General features: G+C 34.1%; 1 long non-coding RNA gene across 1 annotated transcript; it reads left to right on the top strand.

Moving 5' to 3' along the window:
• Positions 1 to 23,623: 23,623 nt before the first annotated feature.
• On the top strand, positions 23,624 to 24,698 carry LOC149534456 (uncharacterized). Its single transcript, XR_016356904.1, has 2 exons — positions 23,624 to 24,027; positions 24,334 to 24,698. It is a non-coding gene; the product is annotated as an uncharacterized LOC149534456 (long non-coding RNA).
• Positions 24,699 to 25,139: the final 441 nt, after the last annotated feature.

The raw sequence follows: 25,139 nt of genomic DNA, 5'->3' as shown, positions 1-25,139 counted from the left end.
CACCCCCCCCCCCCCTACCTTAAGTGAAACTTAGGAGAATGCACTTAAGCTTATGAAAGCTAGGATGAAATGCAGGATGGGTCCCAGCTACTAGGCTATATTAGATACCCATGTACATAATGAAATGTAATCTCTCATAAGGTGGAGAAAGAGGGAAAACCTCATGGGAAAAACCCTCCCCCAAAAAGAGAGATGAAAAGACAAGATGTATGGATGGATGGAGTAATCAAGACCCCCCCATTATGGCATACATCAAGTACACACAATAGTGAAAAGGTCCCCCCCCCCCCAATGAAGAGTGTCGATTAGTGATAGCTGCTCCAAGGTAGAAGCTGATCCATGAGTGTTAAATGATATTTCTCCCCTTTGGAAGAAACAATGGAAAAGGTACAAGTGAAATGCTTCCCTTGTGTGTTGAAAGATGCCCAATAATCAATGATGTTTTTGAAACCTACTCAATTGTGCCTTTGTTGATACTAATGATTTCCCCTTTCAACATTGTTGAAAAGAACAAATGCAAATTTAACAAGGATGAATGTAGAACCTGTCCCAAAGTACCCACGATCTCCTTAAATGATAAAGAGACCTCCTGTAACTACTATAAATGAGGATCCACAATCATATCAACCTATGAAGATCGATCATGTAGAGAATGAACATGAGGGTTAGAGTGAACCCTTGCAACAACTGTAGAAGGATCATCTTCATCAAAGAGAAAATATATATCATCAATGATGTCCCTCAAGTCTACTGTGTATGACTCCACAAACAAACTTGAAGTATCTGCTATGTAGTCATCTGTTGCTAGAGCTAGAAGACAAGGCATACCCTATTGTGCTGGACCTATCACTGTGGCAATGTATGCATGTGGAATATGTTGATGTTGTGACCTCTCTCTGCATCTGTCAATAGGAACCCACAAATATGAGTTTTTTGAATCACTATCGTTGGTGTCACTATTAGTTTCCACAGTGTATGAAGTGTGGAGAGGAGTAGAGGATAAGTTGGGTCAACTTTCCTCAAAGTGTACATCCCTCTCTAAAAAAATATCATGAGTCTTAGGATCCATAAATCTATATGCCTTAACATTGTCTTCATATCTGATGAAAGTAAAAGGCCTAGGTGGTGGTGCCTTACATCTCCTGGAGGATATGTTTGCCCATGCTGGACAACCAAAGACTCTAAAGTGTTTCACAACTAGTTTTCTATTGCACCATGCCTCAAAAGGAGTCTTACAATCTAAGCCATTATGAGGAGACCTATTAAGTATGTGAGTGGCACTACTAATAGCTTTGACTTCAAGTGTAGGATCAAGAGACTTGTCTTGTATCATGCAACTTTCCATGGACTTAAGAGTTCATATCCTCAGTGCTACAACATCTTTCTTGTGTGGACTAAATGTTGGTGGGTTCTAAAGATCAATACCCTCAAGTTTGAAAAAGTCTTTAAGTCTTGTGTTCACATATCTTCTTTCATTATCCATCCAAAGAGCCTTGATGACTTTCCTTGATTGTTGTTCAACATGACTCTCGAAAGGCTTGAAGCTTATCAACCACTTCATTCTTATGATGAAGAAAGTAGACCCATGTGTAGCATGAGAATTCATCAATGAAAGTAAGGATGTAGCAGCCTTGGTTGGCTGATGTCACTGCAAAAGGACCTACCAGTACCATGTGAACCAACTCAAGAACAACTGGTGCTCTTGAAGACTTCCCTTTATCAAACTTCTCCTTGAGATGCATATCCACTGAACATGTTGAACATTCACCCTTAGGAAAGGTGATTATAGGTAGACCTTTGAGCATGTTTTTCAAGAAAAGTTGCTAAAGATAGTAGAAGGCAAGATGACCATACCACTCATGCCATAATTTGATTTGTGAATTAGAATGAGTCAACAAGGCATGTGAAGGAGACTTAGGTACAAAGTGGGAGAAGGAATAAAGCCTTTTTTCATGATTGACTTTTCCCACTATAACTAATGAATCATCTTTGAGACTCACACCATTATTGAATCTAGAAGGAACTCAACTTTGTTGCCATCTCCAAGGTGAGTGATTTGGTAAATTGAGAGGAGATTAGAGCTAAGGTTTGGAACATAGAGAACATCTTTGAATTTCCCATTTTCCATCTCTACATGTCCTTTCCCCTCAACTTCCATTTTTGTACCATCTCCCACAAAGATGTGTGGTACCTGTGACTACTTCAATGAAGAAAAATCTCCCTTTGAAGAACCCATATGATATGAGGCACCTGAGTCAAGAATCCATTCTAATGAAGAACATGAACCAACCATAAGTGCTTGCCATTTTCCCTTTAAAGTGGTTGGAGTTGAATCCTTGGAAGCACTTGGCACTTGAATTTTTTTCTTCTTCATTAGGTTTTCCAACTCATCAATTCTCTTAGTCTTGCAATGATGCTCATTAAATTTAGTTACTTGCAATATGCACAAAAAAGTTTTTCCTTCTTTTCATTGTTTCCCTTCTTGTTGGAAGAAGAATTACCTTCCTGTAAGGAGGATTGTTGTGTCTCAGATTCTAATTTTTGCTTCCACTACTTTTTCTTATTGTTGTTAGAACTTCTTCCTCCTTGACTTGAGTGGTTCTAATCACTAGCCACCAATTCTTTGATCTTTGATGGCGTGACAAGTCCCATATCTATCAAGTGAGATTGTTCAAAAATCAAAATTTTTGCAAATGCATCAAACGTAGGCTTTTGGAAAGCACTTCCCATGGTCAACCTATGAGTATTATAACTTGAAACAAAGGAAGCATACTCTGAAGGTAGCCTCTTTAGGATATGATGAATCAACTGATCATCCTTCATGGGATTACCACAATATTTAAGTAGTGCTCTAAATTCATTGGCTTTATTGATATAATCTTGAATTGTGTCAAAATTCTTTGGATCCAAGAGGAGTAGGTCATCCTCAATATAGTATCCCTTTTCCTCATCCACCTTACCATACAATGATTCAAGTTTGTCTCAAGTAGGTTTGGCTTCCTTGAAATTGGAAATGTGGGAGAAGAGATCTTTATGTACACAAGTCTTGATAATTCCTAAAGCATGTTGGTCTTTAATTTGACAATCAAAGAGTGTTCTAGCATCAATGAGTTTGGGAATTGTACCATCAACATAAAGATTTAAACCTTTTTCCATTAATCTACTCCATACAATATCTTTCCATGTAGAATAATTGTGTGAAGTTAGAAGTGGACCTTTAGGTGAACCCATGATGTTAAAAAGGAAAAGAGTACAAAAGAGAGACACAAGAACACAATACACACACCCCCATTCACTCAATCAAAAGACCCTCCACAAAAAAGATGCTTTTGGCACTTTATCTGTAGTGCATGTGCAATAGGCCACTTGTCAAAATGTACAAAGTGGACTTCTGATTTTGTTGTTTACAACTACCTTTTGAGGCCCAAATCTATCACTAAGTACTGTAGCTCATATGTACAACAATTTTGAAAAGTAATCAAAGCAATATAACGTAGAAAAGGCCCTAAGTATGAAAGTGATATTTTTGCCCATACAACCCTAAAATCTAATTGTAGATTTCGAAAGTAGATGAAAAATTAAGCACTTTCAAAAAAATGGAACCTAAAAATGTGCCCAGATGAGCCCGTATGGAGCGTTTCAAGTTGCAGAATGTAGGATTGGATAGGTATAATCACCAAATAATGCAATTTTTGACAAATCTATGCACCAAAACTAGAAAAAAACTACACTGATAAATTTTTTAGGAAATTCTACCCAAAATAAAAAAAAAGTGCACCTGATTTGGAGTCCAAATGGCTGAGTTATGGCCTCCCAAAGTCCGACTATCAAATCAAAACTTCATCTGGAGAGGGGTTTGGGAAAAAATTGTGAGCCTAAATTTGATGGTCAAATGGTCATTTTAATAGTTCAAAAATTTGTAGAAATGATGATTAGACATCCCTCAATTTTAAGATCGTGAAATGATGATGTCAGCAAAAACTCGAGCGCCTTGCTGACATTACAGTGACGTTAAGATGACATTAGCTATATGAAAAAGTATGGAACAAATGAGTTAGATGTATGATCACTGTACAAAACTAGTCTATGTGGTAGTATGGGTTTCATACAGTCTTGCACACATGGATGTTGAGTTGTGGTTGCAGATGTGTCAAATAGACTGTCACTCCAATCTGATGTGGCTATTCGAGCTGGCAGAAGGTGATACGTGGCATGACTGTGTGTCCTATTCATGTGGTCTTTAGATGTGGGCTCCATGTAGGATTTGGCATGTAGGAGAACAATCACGAACCACAAGCGAACGTGGCATGGTCAGCTCTAGCTGACTAGAGTACGGAGTTGCCAATAAGGAGGGGTCACAAGTAGTGATCGGTGCCGAAAACTATACAGTGGGTGTTGGAGTAAAGAGATGTTTCCATCATTGTGAAAAATAGTCACTAGAAAGTGGGATGTGGGTAACACCCGTAAGGTGTTTAAAAGCATGTGACCGTAAGTGGTAAAATAAATAGAGCTCGCCATGAGTTGGCCATTGGTGTGGTTGAGGGCTCTAGAGGTCAGTTTGTGCTCGCCAAGAAGTTGGCTAGATTTGTAATTCCATCTGCCATGAATTGAAGGTCTACCAAAAATTGTAATATTCTTTAAATCAGAAGGAATATTTTGCATAGGTTGTAGGGTTAGGGTGTCACTGCCCAGTGCCTGTAAAAGAAAAATTACTCTGCAGCTCCAATAGGCTAATTTTTTTTTCTGAAAAACACCCAAATTTGAAAATAATTTTAGAGAATAAATAAAATTCAGATCTAAAATAAATTAAATTGTAGATCTAATAGAATGATCATACCAGACTTGCAAATCAGGCCTTCGGGTGTCGGTTTGCAAAAAAATTTTGCCTCAAAATTGACTTTGGCCTAGGGTAGGCAAATTTATATTTGATTTTCACCAAATAGACATTTTGGATGTAATGGCAAGGACTGTATTGGCTCTTGACACTCCTAATGATTGTGATACTCTAGATATGGGTTGAGTTGCTAAAGCAACAATGGTCTCGAATGGTTATGTGAAGAGAAATTCTCCAAGCTTTGATACCATGTAAGAATTTTCCTTAGGGAAAAATTCAACCAAGATCAAGGAACTCAAGCACAAGCACAATAGTAGACCAAAAAGAGTATGATCAGAATATCGATATGTATTCAATTCAATGTGAAATTACACTAGGAGTGCCTATATATAAAGGCCTCTAGAATGCTTCTAGAATACATAGGAATCAAAACTAAATTAACTAGGTTAAAATAGTAAGACAATACCAAAAAGGAAACTTGTATTGAAATTTCTCCCTCTATCAGCAACTTCCATCTTCTAATTAGGTTACAAAATATAACTCTCTTTGAGTTCCTTCTTGTGTCTCTTTTTCATACTGAATTGATTAGCAGAATATCTCCCCCTGATAATTAGCCTTTTATTTCTTTGATCAATGTCTCCCTCTATGTTATGATACTTTCTCTGATTGCTTTCTCCCTCTTTGATCCTTCGATTAGTTTCTGCTATTTCTCCCTCTTTCTTTCTTGATCTTCTGATGATGTACTTTCTCCCTCTTTGACAACAATGCCAAAGACATATACTAAACACTTGGCATCTTTAATATATGCAGATATAGGCTTTTGTAGGTTTTCCAATTTCTTCGTCTGTCACCTTGCTTGTGACTGATTTGTAGGTCTAGTTTTGTGATTAGTTTAGGCAGTTCCTAAAGTAAGATCCACTGCATCAATTTTGTATTAAATGAATGTCAACATGTTTGGTGTAGGGCACTCCCTTTGTCTTTTACATGGCTTTTGATAGGGGTATCACCCCTAGTTTACCTCTTAGATACTAATAAGCATCCTTAGGCAATGCTTTTGTGAAGATATCAACAATTTTCTCCTTTGTGTTAATGTATTCCATCTTCACCTCTTTATCTTGAACCAATTCCCTTACATAATAATACTTGATTGTAATATGCATTGTCTTTGTATGCATCATAGGATTCTTTGATATATTGATAGCACTTGTATTATCACAATAAAGTGTCACTAGTTCTATGATTTCTTCCTTAATTCCTTTAAGTTGTTGTTTGATCCATACAATGTTTGTGCAGTTAATAACAGCAACAACATATTTTGCTTCAGCAATAGATTGGGAAGTACAACTTTGCTTCTTGCTAGTCCACATAACTGGTCTTTTACCTAAGAAGAATGCTCCTCCATTGGTGTTGTTTTTTTCATCAATGTTTTTGCCCAATGAGCATCAGTGTAGGCTCTTAGTTCAAACTTTTTATTTTTCTTGTAGTATAAACCAAACTCTTCTATTCCTTTCAAGTATTTCATTATTCTTTTCACAGGCATCAAATGATTCTCTCTAGGATTTGTAGAGAATCTTGAAACTATTCCTACATCTAATGCAATATCAAGTCTGCTATGTACTACATATTACAATTTTCCAATCATGGATCTATATAATGTTTGATTTATCTTAGCTGAATCATCATTCTTTGATAGCTTGAGTCTTGTCACCATAGGTGTACTTACTGGTTTAAAATCCTCTAGTCCAAATTTCTTCAATATCTTTTTGACATATTTTGACTAAGTGATATATATACCATATTTCATCTGATATACTTGTAATCCCACAAAGAATTTGATCTCACCAAACATTGACATTTCAAATTCTTGCTTAATTTAATTTGCAAAGTCCTTACACAGAGCATCGTGTCCTCCAAATATGATATCATCAACAAATATTTTAGATAATAGTATACCTTTGTCCTTATCTATCTTCATGTACAAATTGATGTTATCATTAATCCTTTCAAATCTAATCTTCACAAGATAAGTATGAAGTCTCTCATACCATGCTCTTGGTGCTTGTTTTAATCCATATAAGGCTTTGTGCAGTCTACATACCATGTTCTTATTATTTTTATATTAAAATCCTTTTGGCTATTCTATGTAGACTTCCTCTTCTAGTATGCCATTCAAAAATGTAGATTTAACATCCATCTGATAAACTTTGAAACCTTTGTATATAACATAAACAAGAAAAATTCTCACTCCTTCCATTCTTGCAATAGGGGCAAATGTCTTACCATATTCAATTCCTTCTTCCTATGCATATCCTTTGCAAACTAGTCTTGCTTTGTTCCTTGTCACTTCACCATTGTTGAATACCCATTTGGTGTCAATCACATTCTTGTCTTCTGGTCTAGGAACTAGACTCCGTGTTTTGTTCTTCTCTATCTGTTGAATTTCTTCTTCCATAGCCTTGTATCAGTCATCATTTTCCAATGCATCTTTTACTATCTTAGGTTCCTTCATGCTTAACAAACATGATTCACTTCTCAATCTATTTCTTGTCATTGGCCTTGCATCTTTGTCTCCAATGATTTGATCTGTCGAATGATGTCTTTTGACATATTTGGACTATCTTAGCTTAGTTCTTGCAACTACATTTTGTCTCTCAGCTTCAGTGTCATGGTGTATATCTCTATTAGGTATTTCAGTATCTCTTTCATGTATACTAATCTCAAAATTAGGATGTGCATTTTCTTCATTCTACAACTTGACGTTTGAATGCACCTCAGTTCCTGAATGCAACTTGGCATTCATAGGTTATGACCTGATAGTTACTAAGACTTGCTATTGGTTTGCAACTTGATTTGTAGCATCTTCTTCAGTAGGCATTCCTTCGTATAAGTATACAAATGATTTGTATTCTTTTGGTTCTTTCATAGGTTTAGCCTCATGTACTTTGTAAACTCATCAAAATTCAATTTGCGCTTTCCACAATTTTGTTTGTGTTAGTATTTAAACACTTGTAAGCTTTACTTCTTGTGGAGTAACCAAGGAATATTCCTTTTTCACTTTTTGCATCAAACTTTCCACTCCTAACATTATTAAGAATATAACATTTGCTTCCAAATACCTTAAAGTATTTCACATTAGGTGAATATCCATACCATAGTTCAAAAGGCATTGAATGAGTACCTTTCTTGACTTGCACATGGTTCAAGGTATATACAATAGTACTTACAACTTCTCTCCAGTATTTCAAAGCAACATTCTTCTCCATCATGAGTGTTCTAGCATAGTCCATTATAAACTTGTTTCTTCTTTCAGCAATTTCATTTTGTGGAGGGGTCCTAGGTGAAGATGTATGTCTTTTAATTCCTCTATCATTACAAAACATCTCAAAATCATTTGAAGTGAATTCTTCTCCTTTGTATGATCTCAAGCATTTCAGACTTTTACCTATTTCTTTTTCCACTCTTGCCAAGTACCACTTAAATATTTGAAAAGCATAAAATTTTTATTTTAGAAACATGATTGTCATCATCCTAGAGTAATCATCAACAAATAGCATTATGTACTTATCTCCTCTATATATTTGCACTTCAATAGGTCCACACAAGTCAGTATGAACAATTTCTAGTATTTCTTTAGAGGTATAAGCTTTACTCTTAAAGCTTGACTTTGTCATTTTTCCTAGTTGACATTGTTTGCATACTATATTATCAAGTTTCTTCAATTTAGGCAAACCTCTAACTCTTTTCATGTTACTAATGCTAACAAAATTATCAAAATTAACATGACATAATCTCTTGTACCAAAGCCATACATCATCAAATTTTGCAATAAGACAAGTAACATCCTCTATATCCATATAGAACAGATTACTTCTAGTTTGATCACCTTTTCCAATCAAGTTTTCATTTGTGTCATTTATCTTGTCAGTTTTATTTTCAAACTCAACTTTGCATCCCAAATTATTCAATTGTGACACACTTAACAAGTTATAATTCAATCCTTCAACATAGTAAGCATTGTCACATGAAATCTTGTCTATGAGTTTGATAGACCATTTTCCTTTTATCAAACATGGTGCATCATTACCAAACCTTACACTATTTCCATCAAAACAAGTTAAGGTAACAAACTTACTTTTGTCTCTAGTCATGTGATGTGAGGATCCACTGTCAATGATCCATTTATTATTCTTGTTTACACAAGTCAGAAGTGTAGTTGCCTCATCCTCATCAGATTTGTCTGTTGCAACATATACCACTTCATCATCATGTTCATTGGCAATTTAGGATGACTTCTTGCCTTTGTCTCTACAATCTATGTCATCATCTTCTCTTATGTTTTTGTGCTTGTTTCCTTCTCTATAGTTCTTCTTCTATGTACATCTTGTAGTAATATGACCAACTTCATTACAATTGAAACAAATGATGGGTAGCTTACCTTTGAACTTTCCTTTTCCTCTGTAAAATCTTCTTGCCAATAGTGCTTCCAATTGTTCAATGTCTTCCTCATCTATGTTGCTATCACTTGATGCATATTTTATCTTTCTTTTCTTCTTCTACTACTTTACTTCCTCATAATCCTTCAATAAAAATTTAGCTCTGAAAGATGATTCGAGACTCTTTAGTTTGTAATTGTCAAAATTAGATAGCTCAAAAGTAGTGAGTCTACCTATTAGACCTTCAAGGGTTAGATCATTTCCTGGTATACATCTTAACTCTTGGATTGCATAAACTCTAATATCATAAATAGGCAGTAATGTTCTCAAGACTTTACTTAGCACAATATCATCATCTATTTTACTAGTAGCACCTTTTATTGCACTAACAACTTCTTTTATCCTAGCAACATATTGAGAAATATTCTCACCTCCTTCCATTCTCATGTCATCAAACTTACCTCTAAGACTCTCTGACTTGGCTCTTTGAACATTTTTATCTCCTCCATAGATGGTGGCCAAGGCATCCCACATCTTCTTTGCACTATCAAATCCTTCGATATCATCGAATTCGGCATAGCTTAGAGCAGAGGCAATCTCCAACATTGCCTAATTGTGTTCTTTCTTTTTCCTTGTATTTTTAGCAGTTAGGGCTCCTACTAGATCAACATGCTCCACTAAAATGGAAGATTGTGCATTATCTCCAAGTCCTCCAAGGTGTAGCTTCATCAAACTTTGTCATGCTGGAAAGTTATCTCTGTTGAGCTTGGGTACTTCTCTTTTTGACATCTTGATCTTTGTGCTTCTAGTACCTTAAAACTAGTCCTCTTAAGTAGATGGATCTGATACCAATTGTTGGAATTCTTTTAGAATAATTGAGAGGGGGGGTGAATTAGTTATTCAAGGTATAGATACAACAAATAAAAATTCTCTCACAATTTAGTGAACCCATAAAACATTCATACCCATGCATGCATTCATTCTGTATCAACTAAAACTTATATGTTACTATGAAGTCAATTTGCAAAAATATAAAGCATGAAACACAACGCATTCATCAACACATTTGACACAATGATTTAATGTGGAAACCCAATTTGGTAAAATCCACCAGTAACATGCTACTCCTTTTTCACTCTTTTGAAGTGATGCCTTATGAAAGGGCAACCTTGTTATAGGTTACAATGCACATTTTTAAATGTGACCCAGTTAAGGGATTTCAATCACCCTATTAAAAGTAAGCCTTGTTAGAGGACTTTAGGCCATTCACTTGGAATGCCACCCTATTAAATAGTTTTCCAGTGACTGTTAAGTCAACCTTACTCCAAAGGATTTACCCTAGATAGATACAATTGTTAGAAAGTAACAATAGAGCTTTGATCTTTGTTAGATACAACTTCACTTGCAGATTACCGATCTCTAGTTAGTTCTCAATTCTACTTGGCTTCCATTCTTTGTAGCTCTAACAACTTGTTCACCCTTCAAGCATTCATCTTCTTAAGCCTTCTTGCTTAGTACACCATTGTAGAAACTTCTCTTGGGTCACTTGATGAAGCAAAACCCCTTTTTTCTTCTCCTTCTGAGGTTCTCACACCAAAACTCTCTTACTCTTTTGCTTCATGACCAATCATTCCTATATACAAGAAATTAGAAAATTTTCCTGCTCATTATCCATCATCTAAATTAGGGTTTGGATGGATTAGGTAGGATACAATGTATCTACCCCATATCTTGTCTTCTCTAGAAACTTCTCTTAGAATCCATTTGAATTCACCTCCAAAATAGTTTACATAAGATTCTGTACCACCAACTCATCAATCTTATCTTCTTCCTAATTCATAGGTTCCAAGAAAAAAAACTTGTCAACTTCTATTTGGAAAATCTTCAATCTTTGTCATAATGCAGTAGCTCAGCATTATCAATCTTCTCATGCTCAACACATACTATGTCACTCAACATCAATTGGATTTTACTGGTGCTTGACATCAACTAAAAGTTACTTGACATCTACTAGCTTATTTAGCATCCACTAGAATTTTCTTTTACTCAGCTCCAACTAACTTTTTTCTCGGCTTGAACTAACTTTGCTCTACACCTACTATCCACTTGGTCAAGATTGGCAGATGAACTTTGTTTAACTTATTCTTTTGAACTTTCTAAGTGTAGCCAATCATTTTGTAACCTCAAGTAGATCATCAATACATTATGTTATCACTATATTAATGGATCCTTGTACTTCATTACATAATCATAACTCAACCTTTCCTCTAGGTACTTTTGTTATATGTTGTTGATCAAATCCTCCTCATCAATCAACTAAGTGATAGTACTTAAAACATATAAGCAATTGTCTTACGAGCAAATAGTAGATTTGACATTAGTGACAAAACAATGATTGAAACACATAAAAATCTTTCCAATCAATGATCTTTTCAATCATATATCAACATATTGGTGAGTTGATTATAATGAAAAATAAATTTATTTATTTTTGTCAGTAATAAGTTTTTTTTTGTTATTTAAGATATGATTTTTACAAATATACATCTAGGCTTCATATTATAGCCTTCCTTTTCACATATAAATCTCTTCTGTAGAGACCAACTAACTATACAAAAAAACCTTCCATCTATCCCCAAAAACCTCTACCTTGATAAACATAACCCATATACAACTTGGCAAATAATTATTGGCCATCATCATAAACATCAAAAAAAGAAACAAAGTATTCACCACTTGTTTGTTTTTACTTTTCCATCTTGTACTTACCCTTTCATCACTTGGCCTTTGCTTCTCCCTTGACAACATTTCCTTCATGCATTTATCTGCTATATTCTCCCTAGTTGACCAAAACAACCCTCAAAACCTATTTTTGTTTATCATTGAATTGATTTGATTCACTGCTTTTTTCCTTTTTCATCTTAAAAAATTCCTTCATCAAACACTTTTATCCTCGCCGTTCAAAATTTAGACACAAAAAATTAAACCAAAATGGCCCATTTCCTTTCTCCTCCTTCATCACTCTTCCACCCTCACTAGGAATTTTACCCTATCCATCCTCCTTATCCTTCTACCTCCTACACTTCTCCTCTTTCTTGGGTGAGCAATGAAGAAGCCTCTCACCCTTTGACCGCTTTCCTTAAGAAGCTTCTTATTTCTACCACCAACTTAGCCCATGCCAGCTTTATTTTGGCTTTATAACTTTCCTTATCCACCCCTATTGGCCACCATAGAAAGCCTATCCTTCCAATTCTCATGCCTTTTTTGTAGCTTTCATAACACTCACTGTAGTCAACACCTTTCCCCAGCCATGCCCATTCTACAAGGGATTCCATTCCCACAATTAAATCATCCATGAGCAAGCTTTTCATTATCCACTCCACCTCATCCACTGGACTTGCAATCTCTAGCCCCCATGCCATTATTATAACCACTATGTTTGCATTAATCTTCCAATGATGGGTGGAGTTTTGAAATAGCTCTCCAACTATCTCCTTGATAGCTTCCAACACTCCTGGCATTGGGCATTTGAGCAGCAATTTCAACCTCTTGTCTTGCACTAGTCTGAACAAAGTCTTTTTTTGTCTACTTTTCCTAAAGGTAAAGGTTGCCTCCATTTACCTATCGATTCAGTCACTTTCTCTTCTTTTAGATTATTGTTCAGGTGGTTAGAATAGATTATCTCCCATTACTATATATTGCTTCCCAACTACATTCACACTTAAATAAAAACGTCCCATCACCATCTACACACATCAAGTGAGCCCTTTTTCCACCTCTTGTCATGATGAAAACCTTTATTGTTGATTTCCCATATCTCTTCCTCAATTTTTTAATAGTCCTTCATGACGTTAGTCATCATTCCATCACCTCTCAAAAGCATTCAACCTGTCTTAAAAAGGTCACCATTTGATCAATGCAATAAACCTCTTCATTCACCACTTGCCAAGGGTTACAAATTTCAAAAATAGGCATCCCGTCATCTATTAAACCTACTGCCCACTTTGAAAGAATGTTTGCATCCCTATTTACTTCTCTACAAACATGAGATATTTGAAACTCTACAAAACCATTTAATTCTTCCTTAATAAACACTAACAAATTTCCTAGGTGTCATGCATGAATTGACATATTACTCACTTCCTGCACAACCACCATTGAATCCCCTTCTAAAATTGTTTTTTTTTCCCACATCTCTTTATGCATTTTATTGCTAACAAAGCTACATGGAATTTAGCTTCATTATTTGTCCCATCCTACAACCTTAAAGCCCCATAAGCCACTGTCTCCCCTAAATAGTTCTTAATGATGCATCTTGCACTTGATTTCCCTGAGTTTCCTTTAGAAGCCCCATCAAAATTTACTTTTAACTAGCCTTTTTCAGGAGCTTCCCACCTTTCATTCTCCCTTTTCTTGGTTTTAGAAATTTCTTTTTCTATAGCCTGCCTTTCCTAATATAATCCTCAACCACATTTTCTAAATTGTCCTATCACCATTCATGAACACACTATTTGATATTTTTTTTCTAAAGACTGTTGCATTCATCACTTCTTCAATAGAGTGATCAATTTACTTGAGAATCTGATCAATTTTCTTTGACTTATCCTAAAATATCCTTCTATTTCTCTCCTTCCAAACCTCCCATATCAAAATTGAGGAACTTACTTTCCAAATGCATTCCAAAAAGTTTCTCCTTCCTTCCCTCCGCCATGAAATGAAGAAATCCTTTAGAGATGGGCTCCATGGTCTAGCCCATTTCAATTTATTGAAGGTAACTCCAACACTTTGCTACAATTTCACAATTTAACAATAAATGATTAGCATTCTCCTTTGCAATTCCACACATTTTGTAGGGCCCTAAAAACCAAATCTTTTTCTTCTCTCCCTTGTTAGGATTTTTCCTTGTATTGCTAGCCATGTGAAAGTTCTAGCCTTTAGTAGAATTTCTTTACTCCAGCATAGATTTCCAACCTCAAAACATTCTTCCACCCTAGTGTCTAATAATTCATATCCAAGCTTCATTAAAAAATTACCCAAAGCTGTTGCACACCATTTAATCTTATCTTCCTTATTAATTATGCAAACCTTTCTTTTCTTAAAGATCTCCCTTAGAGATTGTTGTTGTCCTTTAGATAGGCCCTCCAATCTCCAATCTTTCCACATCCATTTTTTCTCAAATACCCCTTCAATTTCCTCCATATAATTTCTCACATTCCTACTCCACACATCACATAGAATTTGTTTCATATCTCTATCTCATATTTCCTCATCTAAAGATTTGCTTCCATTCCATGAATCCTCCCAAAACTTTTCCCTATTGCCATTTCCCATGACCCATGAAATATGGTCTATAATAACATCTCTACATAATAGAATAAAGTTCCATATTGCAGAACCTCCAATTAGATTTTGAATGGTTAAAATCCTACTATTCTTATTAGAATCCAAATATTTAGCTATAAAAATCCTTATCCACAATTGCTCTGCATCATTTTCCATCCACCACACCAACTTAGCCAAAGTTGTATTCATTGTGTTCCAATATCTAATACTTGCCCCTCCATACTTCTTAGGCCTACATATTTTTTCCCACTTTAATAAAGGCTAGTTTTTCTCCTCACCTACCCTAGTCTAGAAAAAATTCCTCATCTGCCTTTCCACTAGATTAATCACCTTCTTTGAATTTTTAAACACATCATTGAGAAAAGAAGCACTATTTAAACCACAAATTTTAGCATCAAAGTCCTACCCGCTGAAGTCAACCACTTACCTTTCCAGCCTTCCATCTTCCTCAGACATTTTTCTACCAATCCCTTCCACACTTCACCTTTATTATGCCCTTGGAATAAAGGGATTCCCAAATACTTAATTAGAATAATTCCTTGCCTTATATTCTAATTCTTCCAATAGCTCTTATTCTATAAAGAGTGGTATTAAAAAAGAAAATTTTAGACTTTGCCCAATTTATCTTTTGTCCTGATACTTTACCATAAATTTCCAAAAAAAAATTCATAATTCTAGCTTCTTGCTCTGAAGCTTCACTCATGAGAAAGGTGTCATCCACAAACTAACTACAAATGTGATATTGGGTCCACTCCCCTTGCCACCTTTACCCCTTTCCATAGGCCTTTAACCCTTCTTTCTTTGATTAGCCTCCCTAATACTTCTGCCAAAATTATAAATAGGAAAGGCGATAAAGGGTCACCTTGCCTAATCTCTTTTTCTAAATAAAAAAACCTTGAGGACTACCATTAACTAGCACTGAAAACCTTATAGAGGTTAAACATCCCTTTACCCATCTAATCTGCTCCTCCCTAAAACCAATTTTTTTCAAAAATTTGAACAAAGAAACTCTATTTACCTCATCATAGGCTCTTTTAATATCCAGCTTTACCATCATTTTGATAAGTTTATTTGTTTTAATTGAGTGGATCATCTCATGGGCTATAATCACCCCTTCAAAAATTGACCTTCCCACAACAAATCCATTTTGTTCCTCTGATATTACAACATTTAGAACCTCTTTAAGCTTATTAGCCACTACCTTTGATATAATTTTATACATAGTATTACATAAAGAAATTGGCCTAAAATCCTCAAAAGAGTTACATTCATCCCTTTTTGGAACTAAGGCAATAAAGGTGTTATTCAAATCTTTTAGAACAAACCCCCCTCTTCTAGATACCTCCACCATCTCCCACATTTCTTCTTCTATACACTCCCATATGAGTCTAAAGAAACTTCCTAAGAAACCATCAAGCCTGGGACTCTTATATTTTCCCAGCCCCCATAATGCTTTTTTCACTTTCTCTTTAGAGACTACAACATTTAATCTTGAATTTTGCTCCTCTATAATGTATTTCTGAATGCACTCCAGAACATCCTCCTCTAAAGCCCCTTCCTCAACCCCCGCTCTACCTTTGTTTATGAAAAAATCTACTCTTGCCTTCTTTATCAAGATTGGATCACAAATCACCTCACCTTTGCCATTCTTGATTATAAATTTCTTATTGTGGGCTCTTCTAATTTTAACTGAATTATGAAAAAACTTTGTGTTCCTATCCCCTTCTTTCAATCACATTTCTCTGGATTTCTACATCTAGAACACTTCTTCTCTTTGCAGGGTCTTAGTATACTCTTTTTTTAGCCTCTTTTCTTCAATAAAATCATCCTCATTCATCCCTTTCAAGATTATTTTTTCATTCAAGGTTTTAAGTTCTACTTCCAATTCCTCTTTCTTCTTAAAAATGTTTTGGAAGGATTCTCTATTCCACACCTTCAATTTTCCTTTTATATACTAAACCTTCTTAAAGATTTTAAAGGCCATGTTTCCTTCCCACTTCGGTGCTTCCCTCCACCACTTTTCAACCATCTCCTTAAAATTTTCTACCCTTAGCCACATAGCTTCAAATTTGAAATGGCATCGATCAGGAGTGAGTTTTTCCTGTATTGTTAGACTTATAGGGAAGTGGTCTAATCCATGAATAGGCAAGATCTCAGCTTCCATAGACCAATCTACTTTTGTCCAATCATCCCCTAGAAGGAACCTATCCAATTTTTTAGCAATATTTACAAACCCTTGCCTCCTATTGTTCCAAGTAAATTCCCCTTGTTTAAATGAGATATTGATAAGTATAATTTTCCATAACAAAGGTCGAGAAGTCCTCCAATGTAGTTGGCTTCCAACCATTTCCTCCCTTTTTTTCTTCTGGGTATAAAATTGCATTGAAATATCCCCCTACTATAGTGATTTCATCTTGTAAGATTTCTATCATTTCCATTAGTGTTTTATAGAGTTCTCTTTTCTCTCTGCTCTAAATTGGGACATAAACATTTAGGACATTGAATTCATAACCTAGTTGTTTCGAATAGACTTTCAACCACTGCCAATTCATGCCCATTTGCATTACAATTCCATTCATTGTCTCCTTGTTCCATAAAACACACATTCCTCTTGAGGCATCCTCAGCAGCTACCCATTCACTTTCCCATCTAAACAACTTTCTCCCCATCCCTTCCACATCCTCCAACTTTATCTTTGTTTCTTGCATGAACACTATATTGAGTTTTGCTTGATCCAAGCCTCTCCTGATCAAGTGAATTTTGTTAGGGGCATTACAATCCCTGACATTCCACAAAAGGATCTTCATCCCTTTTGGGAGGGGTTCTTTCCCTTTCCTGCTTTCAATTTACTTTGACCTCTATCACTTCCTACTATTTGAATCAATGCATTGAATGTTCTTCTTCCCCTTTTTTGGCTCTCCCCAATAGTTGTTTTATGTTTTTTACTTTCTGATTTCTCAATAGTCCATTTTTTTTAAGAATCATGTTTTCCTCCATCGCAATTAAATCGTCAACATCCTCTACATCTCTATCCTCTTCCTCCTCATTTAGACTCTCCTCTAAGGTTGATTCCCCTAATCTTCCTTTCAAGTTTCTTATTAGAGAGATTTCAATATCCTTAAAAAACTCTCTAGTCCCTCCCTCCTTTCACCCTTCTGCCCAGTCATATATCCTTCATTCTCCTCTTATTCCCTTTGTGAATCTTCTTGCCTTTCTATCACCATTATTATTTGGCCTCCTTCCTCCTAGGGTTTTTGGGTTCCCTCTATTTCCCCACTGATCCTCATATCAATTTCTTCTTCAATTCTATCTTCCACCCCTTCCACCCTTTCCCTTAGCCTCAGTTCCTTCCTTATTTTGACTATCTCATTCCCCAACTTCTTCTGCAAGTCTTCATCCCTCCACTTTTCATTTTGTGGTGTTTTTTTGGATCCCTCTTCATTTTCCATATCAAAGACTTGTTCCTTACCCATTGCCATAATCTCACTTTCCTTAGGTCCATGATCCTAAGCATTGTTTGCTCTTGTTTTTAACATAATAACATTCTCTATTTCTGCATTATCCCTTGTCCTTAGATTTTCACTTTTCTCTTTCTCAGTTTCTTTGATTTTGGGTATCTCTAAAATCCTCTAGAGTATCCTTTCATCCTCTTTTTCCTTGTTATGCCCTTCCTTTTTACAACTTTTAGAGTCATGTTCCTCACATACGCAAAACTCACAGACCTTTAATCCTTCTTCCAGAGACATCAACTGTCTCCAAACTGCCCTATCAATGAAGATCTCAATTAATTCCAAGGTTGGATGGCAATCATTCCACATTATGCAAATTCTTGGGAACATTTGTAGAGTTTCCCTATCCACCATTTTGATTGTCTTAATACAAGTTCCTAGCTTGTTTCCAATCACTTAGTAGCATTGTTCTTGCCAGTATTCCTAAGGTCAATTTCTCAACCCTATCCATAAAGGGAGTTCCTTTATTACCTCCTATGTTGGATCAAAATTTGTGGTCCATTTCTTCATATAAAAACCATATCCATCCATAAAATAAGGGTCACTATTCAGGATCCAATCCCTATCTTGTGCTATATCAACCATCACAATACAAAGATCATTTTCAAGAGTTTTAAAGTCTTTCACTTCCCCCAATTTCTCATCACACCTTTTTTTAACCTTCTCTATTTCTAGCTTTGGGCCTTCCCACTTTAGAAATAATGCATTTTTCTCCAATTATTCACTCCTCCCCTTTAACAAATTGCTCTCTAGCACTACTTTCTCCACCATGCATCTAGTCCATTGCTAATCCTCACTCATTTTCTTCTCCTGGTTTTCTACTTGCTATGATTTTCACATTCTTTTTTCTATATTTTCAAAAACCACTTTCCCACCCATATTCACAGATGTGAATCTTTGCATTGGGTGTCTTCCCCATCCATTTTCCTTCTACCTTTCTCTTCTACTAAGCTAGTTTTCCTCATTTTTCTATCCCACCTTTTTCCATTGAGAACTTTCCTAGAAGTTTATGTTCCACTTGGCCATCTCTCATTCCTGTTCCCCCAATAAAACCTTCCTTCATGTCTTCTAAAGGGCTCCCATCCATTCCTAGACCTCCCAAACTACTCATTATTCTTGCTATTTTTTGTAAAACCCCTTTGCATTCCAGACCTCTAGTGTTTCAGCATTTTCATCTAATACATATAGTGAAAAATAATTTTTCTTTATAAGTATTTTATTGAATTTTATAGTAATCTCATTTTTATTTTAATGTATAAAGTTATAAATATACCATTTTTGAAATTAAAAAATACATTTAAGTAGAAATATAAATTTTCTTAACTCATGCATAATCTAACATTTTAATTTTAATGTAAATGGTATAAATACTGGTATAAATATAGAAGTAATTGTTCAAAGATTAAATTGACTTTTACATAATCTAACATATAATTTCATTTCTATATATAGTTTAAAAAGAAAAAGAAAAATGTGGTGAAATATTATGACAACTAATATAATATCTTAAATGGTCTTCCTTAAAAGTTGTCTAAAAATTTGGAGACACGTAGTTCTTAACAAAAATCCATGTATAAGATCCTAGTTCTTTTAGTGAATAAGATCACTCTATATATAAATTTTTAATTTATAAAACTAAGAGATATACATCTATCTTATAAAAAGTATTAATTGTATAATAAAATTAACAAATAATTGATTTTGATTGGTATAAAGGAGAATCACTAATCACTAGTTACTAGATAGTCATTGCAATAGTACTGCACAATTACCAATAAGCTTTTCATGCAATAATATATTGTTAAAATTCACTTATTTTTCATCAAATCTACAATTATTAGTACAAATTCTTCTGAGTTTTAGTTTCTAGATTCGATTGTGTGTAGTTTTTTATCATCAACGTTTCGGATCATACTGCATGATCCATCATCAGAATGCTAGAGAACATGAAGAACAAAAAATGATAAGATGCAGATCTAGCAGACCTCTAAAGACGAACAAGAGAGGGGGGGGGGGGGGCTAGGTTGAAGAGAGAGAAAACATAGTACCAAGGGTGACAAGACACAAATCTACTGATTGAAAGCTACTCCTCCAAAAAAGAAAAACTAAAAAGTCAAAACAAATATGATGAAAAAAATAATTTTAAAAAATTATAAAAATTTAAAAAAAAAAAAAAAAAAAAAATTGAAAAAAAAATTAAAAAAATCTTTATAATATCATGATATATATATATATATATATATATATATATATATATATATATATATATATATATATGTATGTATGTATGTATGTATGTATGTATGTATGTATGTATGTATGTATGTATGTATGTATGTATGTATGTATGTATGTATGTATGTATGTATGTATGTATGTATGTATGTATGTATGTATGTATGTATGTATGTATGTATGTATGTATGTATGTATGTATGTATGTATGTATGTATGTGCGAGACCTAATAGCAAAAATAATGATAATGAAAATAATAACAAAAATAGCAAGATAACTCAAATAATAATAGAGAATATTGAATAGGAAACAAGTACACAAATAAGGGAATAAGTACCTAGAAGGAAAAAAGAGAAAGAAAAATGAAGATGGGAGTAAGAAATGCAAGTTCTCTGGCATCTTGATGATGGATCATGCAGTATGATCCGAAACGTTGATGATAAAAAACTATAAACAATCGAATCTAGCAACTAAAACTCATATTCATGGATTGTGGAAATCTCATAGATCCGAGTACAAATTCTTGCTTACATATCAAATAAAAACATTTTTCTTTTAACACTTATTTTTTGTTATTTCCACACTCAAATAGTTTTCTTTGTTATAGGTCATTATCTATTATGTGAAGAAAAATCAAAGATTGTTTGTAAGCAATAGAAATTTAGTTGTACTAAAATTGGATCACTATGAATAATGATTTAACATACATGGACATTAGCTTAAAATATATTTAATCTTAATTAATATAAAAAATAATCAATAAATTCTTTCGAGCAACTTATTATATAGCATGCACACAAATTATATTATATCTATAATAAAACTCATGTATTAATACTTTATTTATGTAATGTCAATTATGGTTTCATTATATAAACTTTGAATGTAGTGTTGTTTTTTTGTGGTTTATTTATCTTCCAACAATTCTACAATGGTACAATTAATGCCCTTATCTATCAAGATTTATTTATTTGGATTTTCACCCTTCAATAAGATGGAGGCTAAATTTGGAGGTAGTTGACAATTGCACTTCAGTTGACTACTTAAGCCACATCTTGTGAGTGTCTTGAGATTAACTTAATTGTATTTTTCAATCAAATATAGTAGCAGCATAGTAAATTGGTGACAAATTTCATGAGAAATACATGATGTTGTTAAAAGCTAAAATTTAGAGAACAAAGCATAATAAATTATCTAAATAATTGTAAGCTTCTCTATACAATTAATTTAAACTATTTTTCTTAAGATAAATGGAATAATGTCACTAGTGAGTCTATCATTTCAATGTTTGAATTTTGAAATAGGGTAGAACTTTGCAAAACCAAATATATAGAGGGCTTATTATAAACCTTTCATAGACCTATTAAAGCAGTACAATAAGAAAGCTTGATCTGTTAAAAGATACAAGAAGATTGGCCTTTAGGTTTATTGAAATAAATTTTAATAGACACACCAAAAGGATTGAATAAATCTTAATAAATCCAAAAAAATTGTAAATGGAAAAATAAAATATAGAGTGATTCCTTGAATAATAGGGCATGTAGAAAGGCTTGTAATCATTGAGGTCATCATTATATATGATATATGAAAGTGAATAAGATATAGATATAGTTGCAACCTTGGAATGCCCTAACTTTGATCAATAATTCAATTGTGTTGTATTTTCCAATTTGTATGAATTAATTCATAGGTTGTCTCAACCACTAATGGTTTTCTAATATAGTGCTTAAATTATATGAATTAAAAAAACAAGAGAAGCATACAATTTAAGGGTTTTGAAAAAAAGGTTTAATATGAGATTAAAATAGAGAAGAAATAATAGAAACTCCAGCAAAATCAACAGGGAGAAATAGAAGATAATTATAGTAAGCAAAGTAAAATGTAATATGTAGGAGATCCAAGCGCTAGTAGTGGGCCATTGTCCCTTACTAGATTTGTGACATGGTTTAAAAGCCTCTTGTGTCTTGTATAATGGTGGTTATATTGAGCATTAACGGGTCAATCTTTTAGTGCAATGATAACCTTAACGATTAACAAGTGGTATTAGAGCTTCGTCATAGGTTCAAATCTACATAGGTCATGACAAAGTGATAGTAGGAGGTGGATTGTAGGCAACAGACCAACATCCCCTGTGAGGCTTGCGACATGGATTAACTGCCTCATGTATATTCTATACGTCTAGTTGTTGTATCAAGCATTATCGAGTCAATCTTTTGGTGCAACTGCAAGCCTATCTTCTAACACTATGTTCATGGAATATGCCATTGGAATACTTTCCTAGTAACACACACATGCACATCTAGAAGATACAACTTTCTAAATGAAAACTATCCAACACTATCCACTTTGGGAAGGTGGTTTCTCTCTAGACTCTCTCCTCTCCAAGAAGCTAATTAAGAAATAAAAAGTATGATTTGTGAGAATAATGTAACATAGATTGCAAAAGATAGTATTTGACAAATTGAAAACATACATGAACATTGGAGGAGTACTTTCCCAAAGGGCTTGATTAGTTTAATTGCCTTCTCATCCCTTCATTTTTGCCAAATTATGCACCCTCCTAGAACTGCAATGACAAGAACCAAGACAACTATGTCCACTTCATATACAAACACTTTGTCACTTGAAAATCTTTCAAATTTGTCCCCAAGTGGTGCTAACTTTGTTTGCGAGGACTTCAAATTCAATAGGTGGTTGCTAAGTAATAATAATTTGGCATGAATGAAGCTGAGCACTTGTGCACACAACCAATCCTCTTAGCATGGAAGAATTCGATAAAACCTTAAAAGCATCTAATAGGCCTTTGGAATGAGAACACTTTCATTAATAAAAGAGGCAAAAAGAGAGACGATAATTTTTTAAAACACAAAAGCATGCAAATACATGTTCTCAAAAAGTTGTAGGTTGCTGCAAACTCCGGCTATTTTCTGCTAGAGGCTTCAAAAAGAAGACTACCATGAAAAAAGCAATCGATCAATCTGAAAAAATAATAATTAAGAATTTCCCTTTAATAGAAAATATGACATGACATTATTTTTTATTTGCACCAAACCTGAGGCAACAACAAAAAATAATTGCTCTCATAAAACACACTCTAAACACACTCTAAACATGTAATTTCACACTTTTTAAAACCCATTAAAAATATATAATCACGTATCAAATGAAGGTTTTTAAAGCTAACCCATAAATAAATTGTTATATATTCATTCACCAACCACTGATTTAGGGCTTCAGCTAGCAAAAGATGTCACACGGAGTTCCCCAACTAACCAAAACCCAAACTTTTTCATGTCCGTCAAAAGTTCTTTTGCTTCATTTCATGTTACCGTTTGATATGCTAGGTTCTGATCCAAACCCAGTCAGCGCCTCATCTTATATTCATTGCCTGGATAGATCAACGGCCCAAAGAGCTTAATGGGTTGAGTTAGGGTTAGGGCATTAAAAAAACAGCGATCACTTTTGCCTGGGGCTTTTAATCCCAAGATTGGGGAAGGCGAGCTGAGCAATCTTCAGTTTTTTTTAAAGCCAGGTTTCTGAACCCTAGAAACGCTAGAACGCTGGTTTCTAAACTCTAGAAGGGCTAGAACGCTGGAGGCAATCCGTAAGATCTTTTGTTCTCTTAGAGGCTTCTAAACCCTAAAACAGAGGAGGCGACATCTTTTGTTTTCTGTAAGACTTCTAAACCCTAGACCAGAGTTTGCGAGTTGTTCCAAATTTTTTGTATTGTTTTCTGATTTGTTTTGTAGTTCCTCTTAATTGTCTCGTCTGTTTTTTTTTTCCCTTGACTGATTTGGATATATTTAAGTAGAAAGGCAATGAGGAATGATATTTCCCGAAGATGAGCGGCGATTCGCCTCTGAAATTAATACTTGAATATTCTGAGCCTTTCTATTAGTTGATAGTATAGTTCTATTGATTGAGTTTTCAGGTTTTGTGGATTTTCTGTAGTTATATTATTTGCTCCATTGATTTCAGTGTGGAGAAATAAGCTTTGCATCTGCGGTAGATCATCTATTTTAACATAGCTCCTATCAAATGGAGGATAATTTCGTGCAATCTCGCAGTAAATTTGAATGAAACAATCCTTGAATGAAGAATGAGACATTAATAAACTCTTGGTATGTAAATGTGAGTGGTTAGATCTGGGAAATTACTTAGTTAACGCTTTTGTCATACATGCCTCAACATAATTTTTTTTTAATGTTTATTGTTATTTTTAACAAAATAAAAGTGCTAAATGCAATTATTTACATATTATTAACAAGAGCTCTGAAGGAGCTATAGTTCCTATCTTGCAACATATAATTAGCAAACTTCTTTTATAAAACAGTTTTCACTTATATGTCTTATTAAGAATGAATTGTTAGAAGGATTATTCATATTCTAATTAGTGAAATGCATTTAGGAAGATTGCAATTTTGGTTTGTGAGTAGATTGTTTAATAAAAAAAATAATTTTTACTCTAGGAAGAAACTATTGTAAGTTGAATAATTTGTTTGTAAAAGTTTAATAGGTAATTAACAATTATATAGAATGAATAAAATTTTGTTTACTTATAAATTTTGTAATGATGTGCATCATATCCGCATTTAATTTTAATATCTACAATATTGTTTCATTGTAGATACATTTCACTTCTTATAGAATTCGAATCAATTTTTAAGAAAAATCAAATACCCAAATAAAAATAATATTTTAATTGTACAACTAGAATCATATTTATTTAGTTTTTAATTTAAAAGAATTAATTTTTAATTATCATTTGATTGTCATTTAGATTT

This window comes from Cupressus sempervirens, chromosome 10, assembly GCF_028749045.1.
Source record: "Cupressus sempervirens isolate cs-2001-9-10 chromosome 10, ASM2874904v1, whole genome shotgun sequence".
NCBI lineage: Eukaryota > Viridiplantae > Streptophyta > Pinopsida > Cupressales > Cupressaceae > Cupressus > Cupressus sempervirens.
Note: the sequence above shows the minus strand (reverse complement) of the source record. Positions and strands in the feature narration are given on the sequence as shown.